The 18,581-nt window shown below is 45.2% G+C and overlaps 1 pseudogene; it reads right to left on the reverse strand.

The window, feature by feature from the left end:
* LOC125758262 (uncharacterized) overlaps positions 1-18,581 on the reverse strand; it is a 78,928-nt pseudogene that overhangs the window by 30,508 nt on the left and 29,839 nt on the right.

The following is an 18,581-nucleotide window of genomic DNA, read 5'->3' on the forward strand; positions in this document are numbered from 1 at the left end:
ATTCTATTATTGATAAAGAACGCTAGACCTCCGCCTTTCGATGGTCGGTCTAGCCGGAAAGATCTGAATCTACTTAATTGAAAAGGCTGATGCATTGAAAGCCAGGTTTCTTGTAGTGCAATAATATCTGGAGTGAATTTCGATGCCAAGTACACCAAATCAGTTACTGCTGAGTGAATTTGATCGGCAATTCCAGTGAAGAATTTGAGTGAACCTATGGTTTTGATATAAATAGACTCTGTAACTGCCTTGCTTAAAATGCTTTCTTTAAGAAAGCGCTTTTAGTCAGGCTATCCTTCTGGTACTTCTTGGTCTTTGAGTGGGTTGGCGAAGTACCTTTTTTAGTCAAAGGGGATCTTGAGCGTTTTAACGATCGTGGATCCATCTCCATCTCATCTGAGCCTGCACGTCATCTATATCTTCACCTTGATACTGTCTGGCAACGGCGGATGTACCTGCAGACTGAGTATCCTGAGATGAGATAACCGACACCTCCTCCTTTGATGGTCGTGAAGTGTCACTGTTTTGAGGTGTTAAGCTAACATTTCTGCTGTGCTAACTATCTGTGCCACCTGGTTAGTGATGATTTGGGCCAGAGACTCGCAAAGTTTCCCAGCAAGGCGTTCCATCGCTTTTTCCATTGCCGTGTCGATCGCTTCAGCAATAGCAGCGGATAGAGGACCCTTCCATTGATGGCATATGGCGAGCAGTACACCAGCGTAACCTTGTGATCTCGTCTGTAATTCAGCTATTGCTTCTCTGCGAGAGCAACGTCCTCCGTTCTGCTATTTCGAGAATTTGCAGCTCACGAGCCTTTGCGGCACAGCTTGCACAGTCTGCAGCATGAGCTTCGTTACAAAGGCAACACTTTCTTCCTTACTTTGACAGTCACTAGAATTGTGATCCTCCCCACATACTCGACACCTGACATTAGACCCTACAACCTCTTATGGTGTGCCCATAACGCCAACACTTTAGACATTGGAGAGGGCGAGGGGAAAGGGGTTCTACCTTGTAAATTAGAGGCCATGCCTTAATTTCTGATGGCCGAACTGTCCCTGCAAATGTTACTATGACAGTCTCGGTTGGTACTTTGTTCTTGTCTACCACACGTCCACACCGATAAACCGAAATAACACCTGCTGGAGAGAACAATTCTAGTATTTCAGATGGTGTCATGTTCACGTCTACGCCACGGACTAGACCTTTGGTGCATGCTAAATGTGGAGGAATGAATGCGCTCACCGAAGTGGATGCGAACATCGAACACTTTAGAAGGTCTTGCACACAGGACTGGTCTGGGGAAAAGCAGATTATACCCCCTCTGCCGAACTGACGGACCTCTGTGATGCTCTGGAAATGGGCCGTCACCGACCGCAATTCCGTCTGGATCGCTTTCGGGTTCTTCATTCGAATGACGCCATCATTGGTAGGGACGAGAGCCACAGGAACAGAAGCGATGCCGTTACGCAAGAAAAGATCCACTGGCAACTCTTGGGGAGCAATGGAATCCGACCAGAGGAAAGTCCCTGGTCCTGGAGACGAAAAGGGCATCCTGTCCGGTCTGATCTGCACAAAAAACCTAAAAAGCAGCTACTCAATTCTTGGCCACTACCCCAAGAGCAGGCGAACAACCGAGCAGGCGAGCTTCACGCGGCAGGCCGTGCCACCGCGCTCTTCTTTTTCTTCCCTCCGTGCTCGGTGGTCCGCGCCGACGTTTTCGCGCTATTTACACATGACAGTTACCCTTGTTGACCCCCTACTTCCATCACGTGACCACGCTACAACAAGGTATGGATGACGTCATTGCCGCCATGTTCTTGCCGCGTTTGCTCCAGCAGCGTACTTCTCGGCTGCTGCTCGCGAACCGCGCGGAAGTGCTTCTCAGTTCTGTGTGCTGACGTGATCGAGCGCTGCACCCGCATGTGGGGATAGTTGCAGCCGGAGGCTTGTCGTTTTTGAAACCGAGACTGACACTGGTCGGTAATCAGGAGTCTGTAATTATTTTCTGTCGCGCTCTGCAGCAAGCGATGTGCCGTGCCATGAATAACAGGCCCCCAGCAACACATTGCAGCAAAAACACGGCATGCAAAAATTTTTCTGTCAATATATACTCCTTTAAAGGGACCGAAAACTTCCCAGAACATGAAATGACTCCACTGATGGAAAGATTGTCCGTCGCATTGAATTAGAGCAACCCTGTTTTATTAGTGAGAGATGGCTTTACATTTTTATTTCTTATTTGAAAGTCGCGAAAAATGACCTGTGGTGTCTCTGGCGGGCAGAACATGAACGTTCCGATGTACCAGGCCACGTGACCGTTGATTGCTGTACACGGTTTACGATTTTTGTGAGTATTGAAATTCTATCTGTTTCTTTATATTAAAAGGTATTACACCCTAAAAATGTACATATAGGCTTGCGTTATTTGTATGCAGTTAAGTGGCTCTGCCTTCGCGTGAGCAACTTTTCTGTGTGCTCAAGCAATTCCGTTCACGCAATTTCCGTGTCGCTAAGATTTTGGAGTGACATAGTTTTGCTACCTACACTTCGTCTCAGAAATGACGCGCGCTGCTACACGGCGCGGCCTCGCATATGCGTAGTGACGTTTTTGATGACTGGGCTTTGCTCGTGCATCGAGAGAGTAACGACGCCGTGACAAGCCACCCATGGCACAGGCGCAGGCAACCTTGGACGCGTGTGCACACAACGCGATACAAATACAGGAAAGGAGTATAATACAACATCGTTTCATTCATAACAGCTTGGTATTTTCAAAAAGAGTTGAAAAGCTCTAAATAAAGCATTAACTGCTGCAGCTACAAACGCTGCGAAGGGTGATCTTTCTGTCGCACCGTACAAAAATGGGTCGAGAAAACTCAGTTGTCGGTTCCGTTAAGTTGAACCCAAGTTTAGCGAGTGGCATTTCGAAAAATATTTTCCTAAACGATATATATCGGCCACATAATAAAAAGATAGTCACATGAACCCTTATGCACTCACCTAAGACGACTGGAAGGCGACAGTCGTCTTCGTGTTCTTCTCAGTCAGTGTATTGATCCTGCCCGGCAACCCTCCGAAAACGTTCTGCATCTAACATGGTTTTCCACTGCCTCCAGGATCGAAGGCACCTCACCTGGTATTCCACTGCCTCCGTGATCGTTCCATCACCTTTGACCAAGCTATGAGGTAATATGATGAGGTCATCATGTGAAGATACCTTACGTGGCGTTCCAAACTTCGGCGATAAGTGACGCCATGATGACGTCATCACGTGATGATGATTGTTTGCATGACTCATGTGGACGCCACCGACGGGAGATGCCGACGGGTGACGCCGGACAATTTTTTTGCTTGATGAGGCATCTAAGGCCTTCGCCCTAATAATGATCCATGGTTTCAATTTGTAGGTGGAACTGGCAGAGGGGCAATATCTCCAGAACACCCCTGTGCAGTGGCCTAGGCAAAAATTTGTTTCGTAAGTGGCCGAGTGTTTTTTGTGCTCTATATTCCATGGGAGACAAAAATTACGGGGGTCGGGGTGCACGGTCCCAGTGTGCCACCCCTGACTACGCCACTGTCCCTGTGTGAATAGAGTCAAGCGCGCCTCATTTTCTGACTTTATGTAACTGGTCTGTTACATGTGTAACGATTTCCTTGGGCATGCCACGCTGGAATGTCTGGGAACCTCCCAGATTATTTTAAGCTCTTCTGATAAGATTGTGCGCAACCTGAACAGCAGAGTTTCTTTTGGAACTAACGGGGCGACCAGCGATGACACTGGAATGTTCGATACCACGTCTATAAATGCCGACGCGCCTTACCCCTGAACAGCTTTTCGACGAGCGACGACTGTGTGCGCCGATGTCGTTGAAATCTCACTGTGATTCTTTTAGGGGCGAAGCTCCTGAAGCCGTGGGTCTGTCCCTCCTAGCTCGTACGTGACCGCCTATGCCGCGCGTATGTGCCAGTGGTGATGGCGACGAAGCAGCGCGAGTGTTCTTGGCCCAGCGCAGGGACGAAGAAGACGTTGCAGTTCTTTCACTGATCGATCAAGCGTGTTTGTTTGTCGTGCTCCGTGTCCTCGTCGATCCCACGTCGTTACACTGGTGGAGGTGCGGGGTAAGCTTCATGCTTCGCACTACATCGCGGAGCCGACAATCGAGCCCGGAATCGCCACCACGTGTCGAAACACCGGTCCACCGATTCAGTCGCCGTCTGCTAGTCGCCGTCATGACCGTGTACCTCGCACCTAACCTGTCTATCGGGGACGTCGAGTCGTTTATAGACGCTGCGTTACGTGACTACGACAACAAGTACAAGAACCGTCCGTTTGTGCTGGTTGGGGACTGCAACGTGGACCTCATTGCCAATGACTGGATCGTGCAGCACATGCTTTCCAAATACGCACTCAGATGTATCCATATGCAACCTACCACGATCTGAGGGACGTGCATAGACTTAGTGTTTGCAAACTTCCCACTGCAGCCAGTACAAGAACCTCTCTCGCTTCATTTCACGGACCATAAAGCCGTCATAATGAAGGGACCTCGCAATCCAGCCGCCTTGACAACGACGAAATGAAGAGAACAAACGAAGAAACGAAACAACAAACAAGAACAAAATAAAAGTTGATTTTGTATAATATACGCACAGGCTTACGTCTTTCTAATGATGTAATGATCTAACTTTCACGGGAGAGTTAGGGTTTACCGATGATCTCCCCCTCTCGAGCTTCGCCCACTTATCATCATTCATTCTGTGGATATGGCGTGATTTTTTTATCTAAGTTCATCCAATAATGTTTCATCTTTACCGGCTCAATGGGACCGACAACCGATTTTTCTCGACCCAGTTTTTTTACGGAGCTCTAGAAAGCCCACACTTCGTAGTGTTTGTAGTGGCAGCGGTTAATTCCAAGAGCGCGTGGTTGTTTTATTAACAGTATTTTTCGATCTCATAAAGCCACTTAAGTGTACGTGCATGTCCTCCAGCAACGCAGTGAAGTGATAGCGATGCCGATAGCCCTCCTCGCATTATGCTCAAGGTTTTGCTTTCTCAGGAGTGGTTGAAACTGTGGTTAACAACCTTCCTATTGATATTTTCGACCGTCTTGACAAAAAATGTCATGACACAAAAAGAATTTTAGGCAGGAAAAGCTTGAACGATCGGCAGTTAGGCAGCGTGCTGTCAACCTTTTTTTAAGACAATCTTGAAAGAATAGCGTGTAATGTCAAGAAGGCTAAATCGCTCAGTTTAGAATTGTTTTTTTCATCGAAAAGGCATAAGAACGAGATTCCTTTTCGAGCTATTGTTTCTGAAAAAGACACTTGGCAAATCGCTGTTTCTAGTTACTTGCAGAACAGCTTAAAGGAGTACTGACTCGAATTTAATAAAATTTCGGATTGTTGCTTTAAAATAATATACTGGTGTCGAGTAACCTAACACGAGTATTGTGACGCCTGGGAATGCATGGAATATATTTAATTACCGCTACCTTAAAAAGACACTCTCGATTTCGATATCGAGGGGATGGCTTTTCAATGACGTTTCATAGCAGTGTGACGTCACGGGAATACAGAAACTCGTGCCGTACTCGCGGCATATTCCGTTATCTGCTCGTGGTGCACATAAACAAAGGTGAGTGAATTGTCGTCCAGGGACTCTGACAGTGATTTCTGTGATTTAGGCTGCATGTAGGACGCAGAACTCGCAAACTCGGGGGAATTGTGTTGACTCGTCGGGATAATATCAATTACAGTGGGGCTGTCTTGCAGATGCTCAGCAACGAAAACTTCAAAGACAAATTAAAATATTTTGTACGTGTTCTCCTACTCCGGCGTGTGGAGAGCGTTGACACCGCATATGAAGGAAACAAAAAACATCCTATTTGCGATGTCTTAAAATCGTGTCAGTACTCCTTTAACCTAACTGAGTTTTTCAGACCCTATTCCCATGCCCAATTCTCAGGCGCTAGCAAAGTTTCTCTCAAAGAAGAACCCTGGTGATTGTAAAGCCTTTGGCATGTACATCGAAGATCTTTATTACTCTTTGCTGCATGAAGGGTTATTAAAATGTGTTGAGTATTCTATTAATGAACAAGTGCAGGAAACGGTTTACACTGACAACTGCGGTGTGTCTACGGATGCTTTTCTAGAAATGATTTTCATGTATTTAAAGTTGACGCTTGTAGGTTCGAAGGAAGGCATTTATGTGCAGAAATCAGGAATTTGCATTGATTCTAAGGTTGCTTCGTTTCTTCTTGATTTATACCTTAGGAAGATCGACAAACGTTTAGAGGAGGCCTTAGGTAATTATATTATTAAGATTTTATTGCGATAGCAATTATAGGGACACTCTCGTGGATTTTTGCCGTCACCGTCACCGTCATGCCCCGGATATGTATATGTATGTATATATAAGTAAAGGCAAGAAATAAAAATAGTTCAGAACAAAAAAAAATCCCTAAGTGCTTGACCGGGGTTTCGAACCTGCGACCTTCGCTCCGCAGCTTGCTGCCTTAGACAATGACGCCATGTCTCTTTTTTTGCTATATTGCCTGTTATTAGACATGTACATCAAGCAATAAGGACGTGAAAGAAAGACCAAAGTTGTGTCAGTCCTACTGGACAGACACAAGTTTAAAATTCCTTGAGCGCTGTCAAGGGTTCTACCCTCGACAACCACTCAGGTACAAACTCCTGAGCTTTCTGGAGTTCCACAAACTTGGTCAACACTCACGAAAATGCATCCGTGCGGGCCGTGCATCTGGATCGCAATAAAATCCCGCCATACGCGCCCGCCATTAACAGTGAAGGCCTGTTAACATTATTAGGTCTAACGGCAATCCATGATCATTATCTATTGGGAGAAACCTGGTACCATATGGATTTAACGGAAATTCTTTCTTGATTGCTTTTGTCTTTTGTCCAACCAACAACACAATAGATGAATTCGAACTCCACAGAGACCTCACAGAATTTTCACGAAGAATGCGCATTAGACACTTTTTTGCAGATAACGATGGAGCAGAAACAGGTACTACAACGCTCAGGGCTCAGTCTACTTGGACTCCCGAACCAGAACAGGCAATTGAACTCGACTTATATCTTAAAGCTATCACTACAGAAATCATTAATCAATCGAAATCATCTAAAAAGCCTAGGAACATGACTTATTCGGAGAGTCGCATCATCTCTAACCTCAAGTCGCGCGAAGACATTATCATCAAGGAAGCCGATAAGGGAGGAAGCATAGTCATTTGGCCAACACAGAAGTACAAGCACGAGGCTTACAGACAACTCAATAACCCAGAACACTACCGCAAACTAGACAGCGATCCAACAGAACAATACACACTCACAATCACTAACACACTTAGATCCCTCCTTGCTGATGAATTAATAACTCCATCAGAATTCAAGTTTCTGAAACCAAACAACAAAGCAGCAGGGCGGTTTTACCTCCTCCCCAAAATTCACAAAGTACCATCCACCGAATTATACACTGCCAATATTCCAGGGCGCCCAATAGTATCAAATAACAACACCCCAACCGAGAGCCTCTCCGAATTCCTTAACCACTTTCTCGGGGACATTCCGAAGACATTCCCGTCATTTGTACAGGACACCCCACACCTACTGCGAATAATAGAAGAGATTAACAGCAAAGGCACACTACCGCAAAACGCCATCCTCGTCACACTAGACGTTACCGCTTTATACACGAATATCCCGATCCCAGAGGGCCTAACCTCAATAAAGCAAACTTTAAATCAACATAATGTACAGCATTCTACTGAAGTATATTTATCATTACTCGAACTAGTACTATCACACAACTATTTTGAATTTGAAGAAAATTACTACCTTCAAATACAAGGAACAAGCATGGGCACCCCATTCGCACCCACTTATGCAAACATATTCATGGGAATTCTGGAAACAGACTTCCTGGCTCGCTGCGCAGACAAACCCCACACATACCTTCGGTACATTGATGACATACTTATAATATGGGGTCACGGCAGGGACAATCTAGCTAAATTTACATCGTTCCTAAACTCCTTTCATCCAACGATAAAGTTCACGTCCGAGACCTCAGCTGAGAGCATCAACTTTCTTGACACAACCATATATCTTGAGAATGGTATATTAAAGACTACGCTGTATAAGAAACCATTTGACAAGCAACAATACCTAGATTATACTAGCCATCACCCAAAACATTGTAAACAGGGCATTTTCAGGAGCCAAGCAACAAGGTTACGTCGCATATGCGTAGAGGATCAGGATTACGTAAACAGACTTACTACCCTAAAAGAAACACTAGCAAACAGAAGCCATCCAAATGCGTTCCTTCATAAGGCTTACACGGACGCACTAAAACTAGATCGCACTGAGACACTCAAACCACGCCCTAAAACCACAACAACAACAACGCCTCTTCTCACTACAAAATTTTCCAACGCACTTCCGAACATAAACAACATCCTCGCAAAATACTATCCGATTCTAACAACCAACCAGAAACTTAAAAAAATCTTCCCCGAACCGCCTAAGGTTGCCTACAGACGCAACGCCAATTTTAAAGATATGCTCGTACATGCAAACTCGCAACAAAAACTACACCAACGTCTGGACCCTGTGGGCGTCCAAGATGTTCTACGTGCAAACATATACAGCCAGCCACCAACGTAAAAAGCACAGCATCCGATTACCTTCACAAGGTAACATCGAACTTCACGTGCACCTCAAACAACCTGATCTACTGCATTGAGTGTGCCACCTGTAAAAAACAGTACATAGGCGAAACTGGACAACCAATTCATGTAAGACTGAACGGCCACCGCGCAGACACAAAGCACAACTTACCAAAAGCAGTAGCCAGCCACTTCAATCAACAAGACCACAATTCGATCAAGCCAAACTTTACATTCTACAAACAAACTTCCGGTCACCACGTGAGAGGAAATACATGGAATCGTATTTGATACACAAATTTCAATCCCTACACCCATCAGGAATAAATCTAGCTCGTGGTAATTTGGAATCGTTAAAAGCCATAGCATGATTCCTATAATATTAAGAGACATGAAGTACGCTCAGCTTTCAAAAACCTTAACCTATTCGCAAAATAAAATCCCGACCAGCTCCCATAATACACTATCAATATTCTTTTTTAATATCTCTTAACCTTGCATGTATAAATGTGCACATACGTGTAGATATTATTCTCTTAAGATGTTTTCATTTTCTAGTGAATCCGAACCACGGTTTCCTTCCCCCTTTCCGCGCTCCAAAGGCCGCTTCTGGCCAGCATTGTCACAGCCCTCGCTTTCTCAGGAAGTTCTACGAGTCTTATTCCGATTGTTCCCCCCCGGCCGCCCCTCGTTCCTTTCAACTTTTTTTTTTTCCCTCTTAGTTGACGGGCGCCCAATTTTCGGAAGCCACCGACGACACTGGATGCATATGCCAGCCAATTACTTCACCCATTAAGCAGGAGCTTGCTTTTCAGGCAACCCTTTCAATATCACTTAAAGTAGGCAGGCGGCATTTTAAACGTACGCCGCCCGAGTACCTTCCTTTTTCTTTTTTTTTTGTCGTCTGTAGCTGCCTTCCCCACCACCTTCTGCAGATCCTTGGCGGACATTTAAACGGAATGAAGCTTAGAATAACAGAGAGCTGAGCTAGTTGGTACGTATTCATTCTAAAAAGAGACAGGGCGTGCAAACACGGTTGTTAGTCGGCGTTTGTGGTGTCCTGATCTCTTTCTTTTGTCCGTGTTTGCACGCCCTGTCTCTTTTTAGAATTTAAACGGAAGCCGCCCTGTTTTGCTCCCCGCCTGTAGTTCCCTTCCTCACCACCTTCTGCAGCTCTTTGTGATGGCTGCACTCGCCCTCTCGCTTGGTTGTAACCGCCCCCCCCCTTTTTTTTCTTTTTTTTCTTTTTTTTTTCTTTCTTTGCAGCTACCTTTAACTCTGACATGGCAGACCCGAACGTGTTTGCAAACTCTCTTGAAATGTGGCAAGGGCTTTACTCCTCTGCTTTCGAGTTTCTCTCTTTCCAGGCATCAATTACCAACAGCAACAGACGCGCCGCCGCTGACATGACGTCATCACTAACCCCATAAAACTAACACGCCAGGGATGACAAGGCGCCTTTGACAAAGATAGGTCCCCTATCGAAACGTCGGCCAGCCTGATCTGAGGCACTTTCTCCTGTTTTGAAATCTATAATGATTGTCCTCTGTAATACATACCACAAGTACACGCCCTCCCAACAATGTAAGAAAACATGGTCAATAGTTTCTGGCTTATTACAGATAAGGCAGTCTGAGACCCAAGGTAAGAAAAAAACCAGGCTCCTCAAGGAATACCTTGACATGCAATGTGCCTGTGTGATGCTTAAAAAAGAAGGACTTCGTGGAAGGCGCCACTTGCATTCTTTTAACCCTTTTAGCACATCCTGCCCGTAGCCTCTATTGTGTATGGCCCTGTACAGAGGGACAGGTAAAATTGCATCACACACATCTTTGTACAGCTTTTTACGTGTCACTGAGAACAGATACTCATTAGAAAATCTAACAGACAAAAAGGGTATTTCAATGACGCCATGTCTCATTCGGTCTCTTTGATACTAGCGGTAGAACACAAGCACACGTTACGCAGGTAAAGTATAAGCATCTCAGCGCACGCTCGCGCGAAAGAGAAGTCTTCTTCCTCTAGTTCTTCGAGCGCCTTGATGATGATAGTAACGCAGGCAAAACCACACATAGCATAGCCAACTGTAGCATGCGGCGCTCGCTCTACTACGTCGCGTGCTCTAGTTTGATAGAAGTAATGAAGAAGTAAGAAGTACAAAGAAGTGCGTTTGCACTGTAAATTTAGCCTCAGGAATATGTACCAACTAGAGCCAAATGACGTTGTTTCTTAGTGCCAACAATAGACGCTCGTAGGCAACGCGAGCCGTGTCCTGCCAAGCACCTGTCTTTATTTCTTCTCTTGAGGTCGCGGGCTCTTCGGTTTTGTTGGCCGCCCAAACGGAGGCGCTGCAGGGTCTTGGAACAACATGAGCGCATGAATTCGAGTGTGGCTTGCGTTCTGCGCATGATTCCTGGCCGCTCCCAAATTTCTTGGGTCCACAATTCTAAAACTCTCTAGTGTTCCGCCAGAGTTCGGATGTGCACCTTCGAATTGTATTTTGACATACAGGGTGTGGTCGACCGTGCTCGCACGATTATCTCTTGAGGTAGAGTTTTGTACGTCTTGTGCTTCCAGCAAAGTCTGCGTTGAAAGTATAGACCACACGACGGTCACTTTGCTCGCTTCAGCGGCCGCATTTGCAAAATGAGTGATCTGCTAGCTTGAAGAGCCAAAGAAGCCGCAGTTAGTTGAAGTGACAACTGTGACAGTTCGCGCTCGCCCTATGTATACCTGCGTGTTAGTTTCTTGAGTTCTTCTATGCGTCTCTGCAGCCCGCTGCAAGTCTCGAGCTGTGCCATTTGTTAGTTCGCACTCGCCTTATATGTTTTATTTTCCCGTGTCCTTGTGTTTGAGCAGTGCGTAGCAAGTTTCTAGCTGCTTGCCGGCCTTCCTGTGGCATTCGCATTTCTTGCTATCGCATTCATTGCTTCGCCCTTGAGTCGAAACTGTGACATTTTTAGGGGCGAAGCTCCTTAAGGCGGCAACCGTTCGTCCCCTAGTCGTAGTCCTAGTAGTCGTAGTGCGTAACCAGTCTTACGCTTTGACCTCCAAGGTGGTGCCGGTGGGAGATTTTTCCTGTGCGTTGTTGAACAATAAAAAATTCGCAGCGTGCGCGTTAACTAAAAGCCGAATTCTTCTGTCTCATTCCCCATTAGCAGCGATTGGCATGTTCCAGTAGGAAACGTTAGTAGAAGTAGAAGTGTAAGTGTTAGCTAAAAGCCGACTTCTTCTGTCTCTCATTCCCATTAGCAGCCATTGTTTACCTCCAAGGTAGTGCCTGGTGAGATTTCTCCTGTGCGTGATTAAACAATAAAAATTTTGTTCAAAACGCCGTTCATTGATGAAATAAACCAACGAAAGACGCCAGATGTTTTGTAAAAGCAAAACGAAAGAACGCCAGATGTTTCTAAAGCAAAACGAAAAGACGCCAGCTGCTTAACGAAAGACGCCAGATGTTTTCTAAGGCAATGGTTTTCTAAACAATGAAAATTCACAGCGTACATGTAAAATTAAAGTGAGCTGCAAGTCGTCATAACTCATCGAACCTTTAGTATAAACGCGCCCGATCTCACGTCGATGATGATGTACTGGGCAGAATTCACCGGAGATTCACGGTTTACCGATGAAATTTCGCAGCTTCGCCCAATCATCATCATTTACTCCGTGGATATGCTGTGATTTTTTTCTTTTTAAATTCTTTTAGGTGATACATTTCAGGGAGGCACCTTTTAACTTCGAGAGGTGGTGGTTCGGGGCTCCGTTAATTTCAACAGAAACGACTATTCAGCAACTTCGAACAGTAAGCCCTAAAGCCGAGCGCGTGAATCGGATAGGAAAGGCTTTCGAATTCGTAATAATAAAAATCATAAATGTTCTTCTAGCGCTATTTAAATAGTGAATACTTCAATCGTCAATACGAGCTCGCATGTATACAGTACTCACTAATTACAATAGGACAATTTAGGGCTAAGTAACGCACATTCTTTCGTTTCCACCGTCTCCAATTTGAGTCATATTGCCGTGATTTCTACTCGAATTCGTAAATCAGCCCCAAGATTACCTTTAGAGACCAGATTTGTCGCGACCTGACGTGGTTATCTCGAGTAATTGCGCATACAAGTCGTTATACTAAAATTTTGATGTAGGCGTTGAGTCTGCGAGTATCGTGCTCTTGCATAAAGTTCAGAACCGTGCGTCGGACACTTTATTCGCTCTTTGACTTCTCACTAGCGAGCACGAGGAGCCGGGACGCGCAAGCTGTGTCGGTGTACCCAGTGACACACCTGCGTGGTCACGCTTGCCTCACCTGTTGCTTCTACTCGCCCCCCCCCCCCTTCTCTCTTTTTCAGCGGACGACCTTCGTCGCGCTCAGCGCAAGGATTATTACTCGGACCGAACGAGCCGCCTATTCTGTCCGTGCGCGCGTACACACGCACACTAACATAATTTCCGGTACAAAATGCAACCTCACTCGGTAGATAAAAACACGCCCCGCCTTTCTTATTTACTCTCAGTGACGCCAGGGCATCCACGCTAGAGCTAACTCTACGCTAGAGTCATTCCAGCAGCGAGCGCTGCGGTTTTTTCTGGGTCAATTGACCATGCATTCCCGAGTTGGCTTGATCTTTCATTGTCTCGTCGTTTTAACACAGAAGTGGTTTATGCCGGGGTGCACCAAGATTTTTGTGACGTATTTCCGTCACGGAAATACGTCAGTGAATTGACCGCCATCAAATGGCAAAGAAAAAACTATAAGAAAAAGTTCCGTTGACAGGGGTTGAACACATGACCTCTGGGTCCGCGACGATGGCTTGCGGGCGTTTTGCCCGCTGGGATACTGCTGAACACATTGTATTGTAGATTGTATGAGCGGAAACAGCAGGCATAGAAGGAAAGAACTTGACTTCTATTCCTGCTGTTCCCGCTCATACAATCTACAATATGTTGCACCAACTGGCCCAGCACAACACCTTAATGAACGCCAAACACATAATGGAGGCTACATGAACGCGCCTTTTATCTTTCACACGCCTTTTATCGCCTTTTACCGCGCCTTTTATCTTTCACATTGCTCTTGCATCGATGGATGGACGGATACTATGAGCGTCCCCTTTATAACGGGGTGGTGACATGTGTGCCACCAGGCTCGCAAATCAAAAAAAAAAATACACCGCTGCTACGACCGTCCCATTTGGCGGGTTACCAATAGAAGTGTAATTTCGTTTAACACACCGTGAGGTGGTGGCTTTAGCCCAAGCTTCGCTCATAGCATTTATCCATATCGAAAAATAGCCCTCCGACGCTCGCCTGGCTGTCGCACCACATTCCCTGCTCGTCCTGTGAGAATTACCTGCCAGGCTAGACGGAAGACACAACGCACGAAGCATTTCACCGCGTTTCACGACGCTTTGGAGGAGTGCATATCGAGTATCAGTGTTTAATATGTGCTTGTAATGCCATATTTGCGCGGGATTCACAATATGCAGTGTCCATGTTAAGAACTTGAGCTACCGCAAGGGTTAAATTATGATCATGGGCGTTAGTCGTAGGTGCGGAGATGTACCAATAGGCGTCAACGTGAGTCCGTCCACATAAGACGGTGCTACATCTGCTAAACAACCACAGATATTATACAAGCTCTGATATACGAGTGCACTAAAGCAATCAACTACTTCTGTGACGGAAGGTTTCATTTTCATGTTATACCGATTTCTATGACAGGGGGATCAACCATCTTTTTTGTTTCCTTTGGGTGAGCTATTCATTCTCTAAATGTTGAGGATACGAGAGCCCGGCAAGAGGGGTCATCATAGAGTTTTAGCTCACAGTATCTATAACTAAGACGCGTACGCACATGCCTCACTGGTACGTATGAATGGTTTTGCAACTCTTTCTGTCGGCTGTGCGAGCTGAAAAACGAAAAAAAATTTGAATCACCACAGCAGTGTGAAGCGTAACTACGTCGTTACAAGACTATAGTATTGCTCAAATAACTAAGCACGTTTCCAGGAATAAATATAAGAAGTGATCATTCTTGTTCACTTTTCACGCTCCCAGACCTCCAATGTGTGAGGCATTACCGGTGCTCTTCCCTGTATAATCGATCACGTGTATACCGAGCTCTTAGACGACTGCGATGCGATCGTGGTCGCGTAAGCATGAAACTGGGATACGAGGATATACCCAAGTGACGCAGAAATTTGAGTGATGTTGTTTGAATGTAACTAATGTGAGGCAACGTTAGACAGTGAAACATAACATTCTATTAACGTTACTGGTGCTACGTTGCCTTAACGTTGTGTTGTTAATGTTGCAACAACAATCGAATGATCACCTGACATCAGCGGTCTATATAGACATCAAGCCAATGTTTAAAAGTTAACGTAGTGGCCACGTAGAGAAAATATTCTCTGAAACGTCGAATAACACAAATGGCAACCTTTTCGACTTTTCTGTATGCTCATATTTGAATAAAGGTTGACAATGACTAGTTGGTGCGGTTTAATAAACGACTGAAGAAGCACGCACAACACAGACAAGAGTTAGAGCTCAGCATTTCTGTCTGTGTTTTTCACACTCCAATCTTTCTATGGATCACATGCAGCTGTAGCCAATGTTGCCCTTTTATATATTTATCCAAATGCAGAAAACACAGTAAATTCACATGTGTAAAAAAATTACCAGCAACATTCAGCATTTTATGACCTTGTCAAAGGGGTTCAGACACCAAGTTTTCAGGCAATAAAAGGCCTGCTCTAGGCTTTCTCTCAACAGGTATGCCTACAGACTTGTAGAATACAGATGCCTGTCCATGTTAACAAGTACTGTGCGGTCGTAAATATAACACTGCTATGTTGCAATATGTGTTTTCTCTTTTGCTTTAACATTCAGCATCATCGGGGCAGGCCATCACTTTGGCATCGTGTCGCAGCTAGTTTTGCCTCCCGACACATTCTGGGTCCGTTTTAGTATTAAAACGCAACTGAAGGTGCCAGATAGTGGGAAACGGCTCACAAGGAAATAAGAAGAGCCGCCAAGTAGCAATCAATACCATGGCGCATTTCGAATGAGCAAACTCCATGGCTATGCAGCGCGAGAACTGTTGTGACAACGTTGCCCGAGTTAAATAATGGTGAGCAACATGACGATTAAGCCATCAGAGATGTGTCTCACAGGACACCTTCAAGGCAACTGGAAGTCCTTAAAACAGCACTTCAAATATACATGACAGCAAATGGTCAAAAGGACAAGTCAGATTAACATAAGGTTGCACTGCTGTGACTATTGCAGGATCTGGTGTCATCAATGTGTAAAACAAGGATTTGGATGTGCCAACACTGACAGTTCCAGAAACTAAAATGGTAGTCGACACAGTGGTACAGTAATTCAATGGCTACTTGGCGCCCAGAAGAAATCAGGTCTACGCACAATACCTATTACCATACAGGAATCAAAGCCGGGGTAATCATTCAGCGCATTTCTCACTGAGCTCAAGGCAAAGACGAGACTGTAACTACAAAGGTCAGCGAGCCAAGATGATCCACGACCAAGTCATTTTCAGGTTGAACAATAAAGATGTATACATGAAAGTGCTGAAACTAGAGGACCCAACCTTGTAAACATCTGCAAAAGTACCTAACCCATGAAACGCTCACGTGTCAAATAGAAGCATTCAGACAGGATGCCAGCGTGTCCAAGGAAGAGACATACCCTTTGCACGTCGTCAAGGTAACCAAGCACAAGCAACACGCAGCAGCGATTTCCTCTGATTGAGCAGGTACTGTGAAAATGCACATGTTTTTACAAAACAATGCCAGGCCTACGCGAAAGCGCAGCACAGTCACAGCGGAAGCTGCAAGAGCGGCATTTCTAGAGCCCGTTAGAAACTATCTTGCGGCGACTAATACAAGTACACCAGCAAGTTGGGAAGCACCCACCGTGATATTATTCGTCATTCTGCGGAGAAGCGAGGTACCATCTGTAAGGCATTGTGTGCACTTTGTTAATACGACGGTTGATGACAATGAAGAAATATGACTGAACCCTTTGTAATTGGTTGGAAGCTTTAAAAGATCAACTAGTTAAGTAATTAGCATTGTGTGACGCCCGCTCGTTATTTAACTCTCCCACCACGCTTTAGAACTTACGTTAACGTGAGAAAAAAAGAGAGGGGGAATTAACTTAATTGAGACGCTGAGGAAATCGATCATGGGATCCGCCTCATGGGCTTCCTTGGCAACCAAGAGAATTGCACTTATCATCGTAATTTTCGTGAAGTAAGCAAGCAGGCACTATGCAATTTTTCATCATTCTGCGGAGAACCGTGACGCCCGCTAAACACCGGCATGGCATTATGTGCACGTTGTTGATGCTGTGCCTGACGCCAATAAAGAATTATGGCAGAGCCCTTTGTAATGTGTTGGAAGCATCCAACGACCCACTCATTGCGCAATTCGCATTGTGCGACTCCTGGTTACAAAATTCGCGTTGTGTGACGCCTCGTTGTTATTTTACTCTTCTATCACACTACATTACATATATTAATCTGGTTCATTCCCGACATGAAGCCTGTATAGGGTCTTTTTGCAAAGCAATTTCAAGCACCGGCATGGCTGATGCAAGGACCGCAAGAATGTGCTCTCGAGAGCGCATGTCGAAATTTCTTGAATTAAAGAAAGCGCAGGAGTTTCCACCTGAGTTTTTGTCGAGGGTGGAACCCTGGAAAGTGCTCAAAGTATTTTAAAATTGATGTCCGTCCAGTAGGACTGACACGATTTGTCGTTATAACCTCTATGTACCTGTTGATGTAATTTGTGTCTAGAAACGGGCAATAAAGCAAAAAAACCGGCATGTCTCTGAGGTAGAACACTGAACTCCCACGCAGAGGGCGCAGGTTCGAACCTCGTTCCATCCTGAATATTTATGTTAATTTTTTCTTATTTTGCGCGACTGTGGTTACGGACGCCGGCTGCGGCGGCGCACAACTACGGCACCAAAAACGGCCCTTCTGATCTCATAATAGCTTTCGCTGTAAAAAGAGCGTTTTAACAAAATGAAGCAAGACTGCTCTTAACAAAACCACTTTTCTAGGCAATACAAATCCTGAGCAGGCACGTTAGCAGTACACAAGAGAGAATCGAGCCAGGAGGAAGTAGTGTGCTAAGAAAAGAAAATGATGGCATCTTTGTTGCGCTTCAGATTACATAGAACAATGAGAAGATGAGATTCGAAGTTGTCAGCAGAGCATCGGTGAATGCCACTCCTAAAAGCTATCTGCGAAACAAGCTTGAGGAAATGCCTTCACACTTCATAATGTACAACGGAGCAATCATTGTTCCAAAAGAGAAGTGTTGACTCCATCTCTCAGTCAAGATTGTCGTAGTGGACAAGCACTTTGCACCTTTACTGGGAAGGGAAACATCAAAGATGGGACTCAACGGTGAACTACATGTTGATGTCTGCCCTTGGACAGAGCCCAGCATCATTGAAGAGCACTATTGCATACAGATTCCGAGAAGTCTTTACAGAAAATCAAGGAAACTTTTCAAGAATAATACATTTCAGCGCAGACCCATGTGACACCTGACGGTACATAAAAGCGAAAAAAAGTGGCTGGTCCCTTTGTCGTAGGAATCGGTATAACGCGAAAGTGAAACACGTCTTCACAGACGTAGTTGCCCATTTATTGCGCATTGTTTCAGCACAAGGACGAAGGAAGGAATGCAGTGGCAACAAATTTTATTCTCACGCAAAGAATGTAAGCTCTAAACTTGCAGCGCGCCGCTCAAGCAGAAAGGAGGCACGGAACGAACATACACAGGATGAGCGCGAACTGTCACAGTTGTAACTTATTTCTGATTAAGCAGTGCACTCCTTT

Source organism: Rhipicephalus sanguineus, chromosome 4 (assembly GCF_013339695.2).
Source record: "Rhipicephalus sanguineus isolate Rsan-2018 chromosome 4, BIME_Rsan_1.4, whole genome shotgun sequence".
In the NCBI taxonomy this organism is placed as follows: domain Eukaryota; kingdom Metazoa; phylum Arthropoda; class Arachnida; order Ixodida; family Ixodidae; genus Rhipicephalus; species Rhipicephalus sanguineus.